The sequence below is a fragment of the Protopterus annectens genome, chromosome 2.part1, assembly GCF_019279795.1.
Source record: "Protopterus annectens isolate FY-2018-M chromosome 2.part1, PAN1.0, whole genome shotgun sequence".
Taxonomy (NCBI): domain Eukaryota; kingdom Metazoa; phylum Chordata; order Ceratodontiformes; family Protopteridae; genus Protopterus; species Protopterus annectens.
In genome coordinates this window covers 1,085,179,992-1,085,191,328 of record NC_056729.1, presented here as the reverse complement: position 1 = coordinate 1,085,191,328, position 11,337 = coordinate 1,085,179,992, and positions in this window count along the sequence as shown.

Here is an 11,337-nt window from a genome sequence, read left to right as displayed (position 1 = left end):
GATATATGACATTTTCCAAAGTGAAGGAATGCAGCCTTCAACAATGGTTCTGTTAATCAGAATGGAAATGGGATAGGCTAATGGACTGGCTGCAATTTTTAGATACTGAGCTGGTAGAAGGTCAGCAGAAGGAGAGGAGGTTTTAAGTTTGTGGAGAAGAGAACAGATAAGTGAAGTGGGTACAGGCTGCAGTTGAAAAGTGGGAATGGAAGTGTTAGAGGAGGAGGACTGAGAGGAGATATTTGGGGCTAGTTGGTTAGCTAGAGACTGGACAGTTTCAGAGAAGAAGGTACTGAAGGCATCAGCAGTTTGTTTTGGGTTGTTTTGAGAAGTGCCTAAGGGGCACGGGGTGTCATTTTGGCCAGGCTTTAAGAGAGCATTTATGCCTGTCCAGAACTTTTGTGGATTTTGTTGGTTAGCTTGTTGTAAATGGCAGTAGTAGTTTCTTTTATCTAGAAGTACAGATTTTTTAGTAGAGTTTCTTATTTGTCTAAAGTTAAGTTGGTCAGAGGGATCTTTACTACGAAATTTGGTCCAGAGTTTATTTTTCAGGTGAATTTTATGCCTTGTATCTTATGAAAGCCAAGGAGCAGGTTTTGAGTTAATTCTAATAGATCTTAAGGGAGCATGAGAGTCTAGGATAGAAAGGAACCTGGAGTTGAAGTAAGCTACAACATCATCCAGTGGCAGTTGTTTAAGAGGAGACCAGTTGCAAGCATTTAGTTCTGTAAGGAAGCTTTCAGGGTTAAAGTTTTTAGTTGCTCTGACTGTTTTGTATTTGGTTAGGTTAGGGGTGGTAGTTTTATATCTGATTAGATAAGTAAGAGCGTGGTCACTTAAATCATCAGGTAGTGTCCCTACTGTATAAGTTTGGGAGTGACTATTTATTAGAATCCAGTCCAATATGCTTTCTTTGATGTTAGTTTTGTTAATTCTGGTTAGAGCTTGAATGGTTTGTGAAAAACCATGGAGATTTAAGAGGGTGGGAGGGTCTAAAGAGGTGCAGGTTTTCCAGTCTATATTGACAGCCTAGCACTATGGTTTCTTGTGGGAATTGAGTAGAAAGCCTGCTAAGGATCTCTTCTAGGGAAGTAATATTGTTTCCAGGGGAAAGTAGGTGCAGATTATATAGATGGCTTTGTGTGTATTAAGTTGCAGCTTGGAGATAAGGATTTCGGCATTACTTATAGAGGGAGGTTTTTCATGTTTGATAGTAATTTGCATTCCTGTTTTGTAAAGAATAGCTATCCCACCACCCTTTTTGGCTATACGGTCTAGTCTGAAGATGTTGTAGCCAGGGGGAGTGATCTCATTGTCTAGGGTTGCAGGTTTGAGCCAGGTTTCAGATAGGCAAAGGATGTCGAAAGCATGTATGTCTAGTAGTGCATGGAGGTGGGCAATTTTATTATTAATGCTGCGGATATTAAGGTGAGCTATAGAGAGAGAGTTGGGGGGTGTGGGGGATAAGTATAGGCAAGAGGGAGGGGGACAGAGGGGTTTTAGAGTAACATTGTTGTTAGGACCAGTGTTGGGATGAATGTCACCTGCTAGAAGGGAGAGGAGTAGTCTTTTTATTAGGTCAGAGTGTTTGGTGAGGAAGTGTATGGATTTTTTGTTAACCTGGTTAGTGTAGGAAATGTGGAACTTTCTGTGAAACTTTGCAAGAAGGTAGCATGGAGAAGAAATTATGTTAGAGAATGGTTGGAATGTGTTTTGGGAAGGTGAGCTCATGTGTTGACTGAGGGAGTGTGCATCTTTAAGGCTATGATGTTCATATGAGGTTAGGAGGTAGGGCAACAAAAGGAAAGGAAAAACTGAGAAAAGGAGTATATGTTTAAAATAAAGAAGAGATTAGTAGAGGAGGCATAGTGATATGTAAGTATGTGAAAGAGAGTAGGGAAGTAGAAATGGAAATGCAGACAGGAAGGAAGAAGGAAGTTGTGTATGTTGTATTGATGCAGGTGGATAGGTACTGGATGAAAAAGAGGGGAGGGGTAAAGTGTGATTGGAGAGGAAAGGAGGTGGGAGTGGTTAGGGAAGTATAAGTTTAGGAGTACTGGGGGCGGGTGGTAATTGGGGGCATGGTAGGGGAGCGGAGTGAGCCTGTAGGGCAAATGGAGCAGGTAGAGACAAGTAAGTGAAGAAATGTCAGCAAAACCAATCTGTGAGTAGCTGACCACTGAGGTACTTTCAGTTGATACAGGTAAGTAATGAGGGTAAGAGACAGTGGTAGTGATAGTACAGGATACCTGAGTGCAAGTATGTAGTACAGTATTTGAGTTGGAAAAAGAGGGCTGGAAAGAGGTCCTAAGACTGGGCAGTAGAAAGTTCCTTAGGCTTCCTTGTTAGTTTAGGGTTAGATCACCATTTCATTTTCAATTCAATTCTAGGGAGAACAGATAGGTGCACTAGGAGCTAGCCTAGTGTAGAGTGCCATCTAGTGGGCAAAAATATATTACAGCCAAAGACTGGAGAACAGAGATGGAAGGTAAAAGGTATGAAAAGGCTTTATAATCAGTTACAGGAGATAGTGCAAGGATAGGGAAGAGTATAACTATTAAGGGGTAGACGGAGGGTATGGCTGCTGGGTATTCTGGCAAGGTAGCGTGCTTGATAGCATGCACAAGTTACAAGGTAAGATACAGCTTTTATCACTAGGTTTGGTTAACGCTTACTTTCTTGCCTCCTTGGGAGTAGGGTTCCTAGTCAGGACGGCAAGATAATTTCTATATGGATTAGATGGTTAGAATAGTTTGCAGGGGTCCTTTCACCAAGTAGTTAGACTCTCAAAACCCTAGTGCAGGATAGTTGAATTGAACCTAGGAACGGTGGGGAGAAGAGACATAAAGATGGGGTAAGAAAACAGCCGTTTACACAGAAATTAGGGTAGTGAACACAATATCTTAGTTCAACAATACACATATACACTCATAGCTAAGAGTTCAGGCAATTGGCAAATGCATGCTACTGTATCTGAGTCAAGGAGGCATTAGTACATTTTAATCTTACAAGAGATAGGGTAGAGTTCAAGTAGATTAATACAGTCTAGCTAAGAATGCCTTTTACAAAGTACAGCTATGTTCAACTAGGCATAAAATATTTAAAACAGTGAGTTCTGAGGCTATTTGTAACATAAGCAACCCTTGAGGTGTTACATTTGAATTGTTTCCTTGCTAGCGACAACAATAGTACAGGTAGATAAAATAGCTTTCCAGGTCAGTTAAATCATTTTCACATTGCATAGCAGAAAAATATGCTTATTATGTTAAATGAGTCAAATGTTAATATAAGTAGCAAACGACAGCAGCTTGTATCACCGCTCATGCAATTCTGAGGTACCGCAAGCACTTCACCACTTCTATAGTTGCTTTGCTTGTGTTGAGGGTAACAGACAGGGAGGCAACAACTTGTTGCTTCCAAACCCAGATCTAGGCTAGCATCACCGCTAGGTAATTGAGGGCTCTAAGGCTATGTTCAAATGCCGTGCTGCCACAGGCAATGTATACGAAGCAGTGCTACTCTAATCCTGACGATGCCCCGACTATTCTCTAGCAAGAACCCAGTTCCTGTTATTATGGGGAGATTACAAAGCGCCGGGAGAACTTTAAGATTAGCATACAAGAGTTCAGTGCACCTTTGCTCATCACTCCGATCCCAACGAATGTAATTAGTACCTTGTATTAGTTGTTGGGAGATGACCCTTGGCGTGCAATTAACCTAAGGCTTTTGGGTGCTACAGTTCAAAACAACAGCTAGCGCCTAAGGTTAACTCAGCTTAAAAAAATCGAAATTGCTTAGTGGAAGATTGCTAGCGCTTCTCTGCCAGCCTGTAGGGAGTTATAGTGAGATAACATGCTCGATGTATACAGCTAAGATGTATATAGGATTTGATCCTATTAGCAGGCTGTCTCAGTTCTAGATACGTTCAGCAAAGTAAGAGCCGCGACTACTAGTAAATCCCTTTAATTGGAATGAGTACCTTAAGGAATAACACAGCTAATTCAAACAGAAGTGGGATAGCTTGCAACAATTCCATGTGGTCCTCTCAGAATACAGCTGAAGCATTTCCACAATGCATTCATCAGTATATATTTTAAAACATACTAGACATTTAAGGATCTAAAATCATAATCCCATCCAACAGCGGAGCAGTCTAAATTAGTCTGTATAATGCACTGTAAAAATAACAGAAAATAGCTTACAGAATCAAGAACACCAGGGACAGGTATGCCGAGCAGCCAGGGGGTAGATTCCAGTTCCTAAAGATGGCACCTCGCAGGGCACAAAGGTTTTATAGGATTAGAAAGGATATGAGGTGGGAAGGGGAGGGGAAAAGAGAAGCAGACAGGTAGTCTAGGAGGGGCAAAAGCCTGAAAGGTTAACAAGTGGAAAGTGTGACGACCTAGGAGAAATGGTAAGAAGAGGAAAGGAAGACAAACGAGTGAGATACAGATAGGGTGTGGGGGTAAGGGGAAGAGTTGTAGGAGGAGAATGCTCAAGAGTCAGATAGGTAGTGGGAAATAGTAGCAGAGCTAGGTCAAGTAAGTGAAGAAATGTCAGCAAAACCAATCTGTGAGTAGCTGACCACTGAGGTACTTTCAGTTGATACAGGTAAATAATGAGGGTAAGAGACAGTGGTAGTGATAGTACAGGATACCTGAGTGCAAGTATGTAGTAAAGTAATTGAGTGGGAAAAAGAGGCCTGAAGAACATAAACGTTAAAAACAAGTACGTTTTCATCACCAACTTCTTCAGATAAGCTACACACACCACCACCTTCATTTAAATATCATTTCACAGTTAACCCCACCCAGTGAAAGCATACGATGACTCACAGTTCCTAGCTGATTAATTAAATATACGTTACTGCAACCTTCAAACTTCCCTATCAAAATCCCACTTGATACTGATATAAAGTGCAATGTGCATAACAATTATGAATGAATTGATATATATCAAATAAATATCAAATACACACACACATATATATATATATATATATATATATATATATATATAAACCCCATATAAATCCACTTTTATATAACAGATTTATACATATATACCATTTGAGTTATATACCTTACTTTACTTAAATATACATAGTAAAAAGTAATGGACAATCATAAAAACTTATTTTTTATAAAAAAAAAAAAAACTTTTATCTCTCTAAAACTTTTCCATTTTATCAAATAAAAGTTCTTTTACATTCCTTTGTAAGATATATTCAAACAGTTCAAGCCCTATCTATAACTTAGCAGATCTAAGCTTTAATACAGGCATAATAGAGATCATATAATTTAAACCAGGTTTTATACATGCTTCCAATACTACATGCCAATACAGCTCACTGTATTCAACCCCTGTTTCCCATGGTCCACCTCTCGGGTCAATAGCTACAGTCTCTAGACCAAAGAATCCAAATTCAGCTCCCTTACATACACAAGTATGCTTATATAGGACATTATTTTCATGTCTCATTCTTATATCATAGAAGTATTCGTATAACCTCTGTTTGAGTTTACTCTCACTCTTCCCTGTATAAAACGACTCACATATTTTACAGATCGCTAAATATATAATTCCTTTGGTATTACAATTTACAAAAGAATTCAAGTATAACTTCTTGTTACAAGGTTTTAAATATATTGAGGCTCCTATTAACAAATGGGAACAGTAATTGCAACTACCACATTTAAATAAACCTTTTTTTATGATTAATATTCCTAAAGTGTCCTTCACTTCTTCCTATTTGAGTGCCCATCTCTACCAAATTCTTAATATTTTTTCCTTTTTGGTATGTGTACTTTATTTCTTTATCAAAAATATAATCCAAATCTGATATCTTGGCAAAATTCAACCATTCTTTTTCTATAACGTTTCTTACCAGACCAGGTTGTCCATCATATGTGAGTGTAATACCTGAACTGTAATTATCTCCGTCATTATGTACTGCATCATTTAATGCATGAATAGAGTCTAATTTCCAAGTATAGGGGCAAACCTGTTTTTTCTTCCCTCTTTTACCTCTAGGCTGATTTTTGTCAGCAGGTCCTTTGGATAACCCCTATCAAGAAATAATTTTATAATGTATCCAACTTCTTCTTTAAATGTCTCATCTTCAGATGTCATCCTACTTGCCCACACCAGTTGTCTCTTTACAACACCTTTCTTCTGGTGTGGTGGGTGGGAACTGGTGTAATGTAAGTAGGAATTGGAAAATGTCTCCTTACGGTGAATTTTAGATATAAAATTTCCACCAACTTTCTGTATATTGACATCTAAATATTTAATTTGTTCTTTATTAAATTCATAAGTAAAACTTGAAAAAGATGTTGTACCATTAATGTAATCAAAAATTATTTAAATTTATCTTCTGTACTAGTCCATAGGATACAAATACCATCCAAGAATCTCCTGTAGTGTTTCCAATAATGTTGAAAATGAGAATTTAATACAAATTTCTCTCCCCAATATGCCATAATTAAATTTGCATATGTGGGGGCGCAATGTGCACCCATGGCTACTCCAGTCATTTGTTTATAATATTCACCTTCAAAAAAGATGAAGTTGTTCCTTAAAATTGTATCCATTAGTACAAGAATAGTTCTAAATTCATTAAAATTGATACCTTTATAACCTACCAACATCCCTTCAAACCATTTCAACCCCAATCCATGTGGTATACATGTAAAAAGATCAACCACATCCAGAGTTACAAAACTTAAATCTTCACTAAATTTTGAACTGTCTAGTCTCATCAAAAGATCCCATGAATCATTTAAAATATTTTTATTATCTTTGACTAGGTCTTTAATCTTTGTATCCACATATTTAGTTAGTGGTGCAGTAACAGAACCTTCTGATGATACTATGGGTCTCGGGGAGAGTTGTTTAAATTTTTGTGCACATTGGGTATACCAAATATTGTTGGTACCCTAGGCTTTTCCACATATAAAAAATTATATGTATCTAAATTAATCAAACCTTCCAATAATAAATCATTTAGAGTCACATAAACTTTCTTATAGGCAATATTCACTTCATTTATAGATACTCTATTGTATTTTTGTGTCACTTAAAAGTTCTTGCATTTTCCCTTCATACGTGATAAAATTCATTAACACAACCCCTCCCCACTTATCAGGTTTCATTACCCTGAGATTTTTATTCCCACCTACCAATGTCAAAATGTCTTTTTCCTCGGGTGTTATGTTTGGTTGTACCCTCTGACATTTCATTACTTTCCTTATTTCAGTTTCTAGTCCTAGTTCAAAGTTCCGCAATTGAGGATGAATAGGTGGGTTAAACACACTTCGTTTAAACAATTCACCCTGCTTATTAGTAAACTTCTTTCCTTTAAAAAAACAACTCCAGATTTTTCATCCTAATAAAAAGTTTCAAGTCCACTAGTAATTTAAAAATATCTGCTCTTACCCTAGGTATGAAAAAAAACCTTTAGAAAACAAATCAAAAAATGGTTTTGTAACCAGTAAACTAGAGTAATTGAAAATATTAAACCCATTAAAAGAATATTTAAAACCCTCCTAATGTATACATTTAGTTAGTTCCAAGCTTCTTGTTGTGGTTGCCTTGTCTGTGTCTCCCACCCCCTCCCCCTGAAGTTTTTTGGCCCATATTGGACAGGCTCTTTCTGCAACAATCTCTCAGACCTTCTTAGTGGGGGAAATTCTGTGGGTCATTGAGCTCATAATTGTCACCATCTAATTCCATCCCCTTCCTATTGTATTCATTCTTGTCATAATCATATCTATCTTTTACTATGCATATTTAACTAAAGTAAAGTATATAACTCAAATGGTATATATGTATAAATTTGTTATATAAAAGTGGATTAATATGGGCTATATATGTATGTATTTGATATTTATTTGATATATATCAATTAATTCATAATTGTTATGCACATTGCACTTTGTATCAGTATCAAGTGGGATTTTGATAGGGAAGTTTGAAGGTTGCAGTAACTTATATTTAATTAATCAGTTAGGAACTGTGAGTCATTGTATGCTTTCATTGGGAGGGGTTAACTGTGAAATGATATTTAAATGAAGGTGGTGGTGTGTGTAGCTTATCTGAAGAAGTTGGTGACGAAAACGTACCTGTTTTTAATGTTTATGTATCTTTGTGTCTACACTATTAAATTTTATCAGTCGTGGATCCGGTGGAGTGTTTTATGCTTTATACCATTTGGTTACCAGTTTTCCTAGCACTTCATTCCTGTTTTTTGGACATTACTAAAATTACCCATCCAATCTATCAATAACTATAAAATTAAAATAATGCATCGTTCCATGTAAGGAAACATGTTTAGCAAGTGCATTTGTTGGCTTCAAATGTCTGATATGTCTAACATGCTTTCTTATCCATTCTTTAAGACTTCTATTAGTCTTCCCTACATAGAAAGATAAACATAAAATACATTGTGCCAAAGAAACTATATTTCTAGTATTGCAGTCTGCAGACAATTTAAAGTTAAACCTAATGCTTAACATGGGATGCAGAAAGCTGCCTTCACTGTTAATAAAAGTATAAAAGTTACAGGCCCCACATGGGAATGTCCCTATTCTACCCAAAGCTTGTATCTGATAATTAGTGTCAGAGCACAGATGTCTCTTCAAATTCTTTTTATTCTTATATCTATATCTAGGTCTCTCCCCCACCTGATGCCTTAACTTGTCATCTACTGTTAATATATGCCAGTTGTTCTGTATAACATGCTGTATCGTATATACATCACTTGAAAAAAACAAATATATAGGTACATTATTTCAAACATACCTAGATCTAGTACAGGCAACTGTGTCACTGCTGGCCTTTGAAAAATAAGGTCTAGCAATACCATCATGCTGTTCTATCGTGCATGAGAAACCATTATTAATTTCATCTGACGTATATCCCCTACTGAGGAGCTCTTCCTTTTCCTTACTGTTTTGTAATAAAGTTTTTTAGCCATGTTTACATGATGCTTGGTTTTGTTTGTTGCAGCAATACGGCCAATACCTATTTAAGTAGGAGGAAATTCTGAGTTTCACTGTAAAATGTGTCATGTAGCTTCACTGATGTATTTTACAGCCTGCAGATGTGTTGTTGCAAAATGCACTGTCATCCTTTTTGTGGGATGAATACATAATATGTAATGCAGCTAGTGTTAAGAGGCCACATTACATATACCCAAGCACTAGTATGATCTCCCCTATACTTGCATTATTATGTACATAGACATATCCGTAATCCCCACTCTACCCTGAAAGAAAATTGTTACAGACACAATCACTACAGTAAATATCTTCTAAAAAGGGGAGGAGTGGGATTAATCTACTCCTAGTCTGTCAGAAGAGGTTAATGACATGTACTTGTCCTTACTTAACATAATCGTGCACAGCTGACATTATTACCATGTTTAAAGGTGACAAGACAACATATTAAACATACATGCTATAGAACTATATTGAAGAACTTTTAATGGCCTTGCACCCAACCATAACAAGGTCACTCCCTGTTGCTTGAACCACTTCACATTATGCTGTTTGATAGATACCTCTGACTTGCAAAATTAACAATCACATCAATAAGCACAGTAGCTATTCAATTTTAAGTAAACACTGTATGAGAAGGCAGCAAGTAATTATAACTTTTGAAGACCACACTTGTTAGCAGCCTTTAGTAAAGTAATTTTCTATTTAATATCCACAAGCCCTGCTTGTAATATTTCATACTGCAGTGAGGCTGATAGTAGCGCTGGGGTTTATATTGCATAAATTCAAGGTTTTTAGTGTGGCAGTTATACTAATTACATAGCAACTACTGGATATTACTGAATAACAGTATGAGTCACTCCAGTGAGCCAAGTCACACTAAGACGCTCATTTGATTTTGCACACTCGCATAAGCATATGTAATGTGCACTGATCATGAATTGTTAGGTTAATAACCCTAATGATGATGGGGGAAGAACTTTCTCACTTCTGTATCCAATGGAAGTGTTAAAAAACAAAGTTTATCTTGTACTTGGGTAAGACTCACCTACTACACCTGTTTCATGACATTCACTCCTTAACACCACCGTTCCATGCCAATATTTTGTGTGCTACATAATGGTTGCACCGTGACAGGTCTCGCTAAGATGCACAAACAGTAAATGGGCATGATCAAGAGACAACTGCCATCAAACTATAGAGTGTGACCTGGTGAATGGCCATGGCATCCACTGGCATTAAGTGCGGCAAGACTTCCCAGTAGTGCAGCAAGGAAAGTCATATTTGTTTTTTTCTGCTGCATAAGGGTAACCAGGAGCACTGGAAAGAGGACTCATTTGAGGTACCCGATATAAAGTGGATGCCTGTCACAGTCTTGCCATAGTGCTGTCGGACGTTATTGACATGCCCTGCTGTGATGACCAATGTATGCACCCTGTGGTGCCATCATGAAATTTTTTGCCACTGTATGAAGAGGTCAGAGTAAGGATACCCAAGATTTACTGTAAATATCCAAATTCTCTGTGCAGTCATGTTGGCTGCCTGATTAACACACAAGTTTATTATAGGCATATAACTTAATTATCTTTTTTCCTCTTGCCTGAAAGGCCATATTGGAGAATAGCCTTCTGTATCGGAGGTGACTTGGAGGCTTTCTTGGCACAGAGGCGCATATTCTTTCTTTTCTCTAGTAATTATAACTGCATTCAAAATATCTTAGATTTGTATATTATATGCCAGCAGCATGCTAGAGTGTGGCCCTGTAAAGGTAATACTGCCTATGTTATGGTGTACACGGTAAATGAAAGCACATTCTTGGTATACTGGAATATGAGAATAGAGTTATACAGTTTATCAGTATGTGTGACTTCTGCAATGTTGTAGCTGCATGAATGCTGCATTTAGATGTGCTACACAGCAGAGTATGACACAGGTACACGTCTGCTGCATAAGAACCACCAGGAACATCTGACTGGGGACTGTTATGATGGTTGCCAAATATACATATTTGTCATAATGGTTAAAGTCTTTGCCTCCTATACAAAAGGTACAGGGTTTCACAATGACTGTATGGAGTTTATGTTCTCCCTGTGTCCCTCTGGAGGAGTTCTTTCCAACATCTCAAAAACATGCTGGATATCTCCACTTCAAACTCATTCGAATGGAATAATGGGCAGCAGCATAGCAATTGGGGACGACTTGTGTCGAACAATAACTCCAGGCATCAACTGCGATATACAGCTTCCCTTAGACAGGAGAACATGCAGCAATTGGGGAAGACTTGTGTCGAAAAATAACTCCAGGCATCACCTGCGATATACAGCTTCCCTTAGACAGG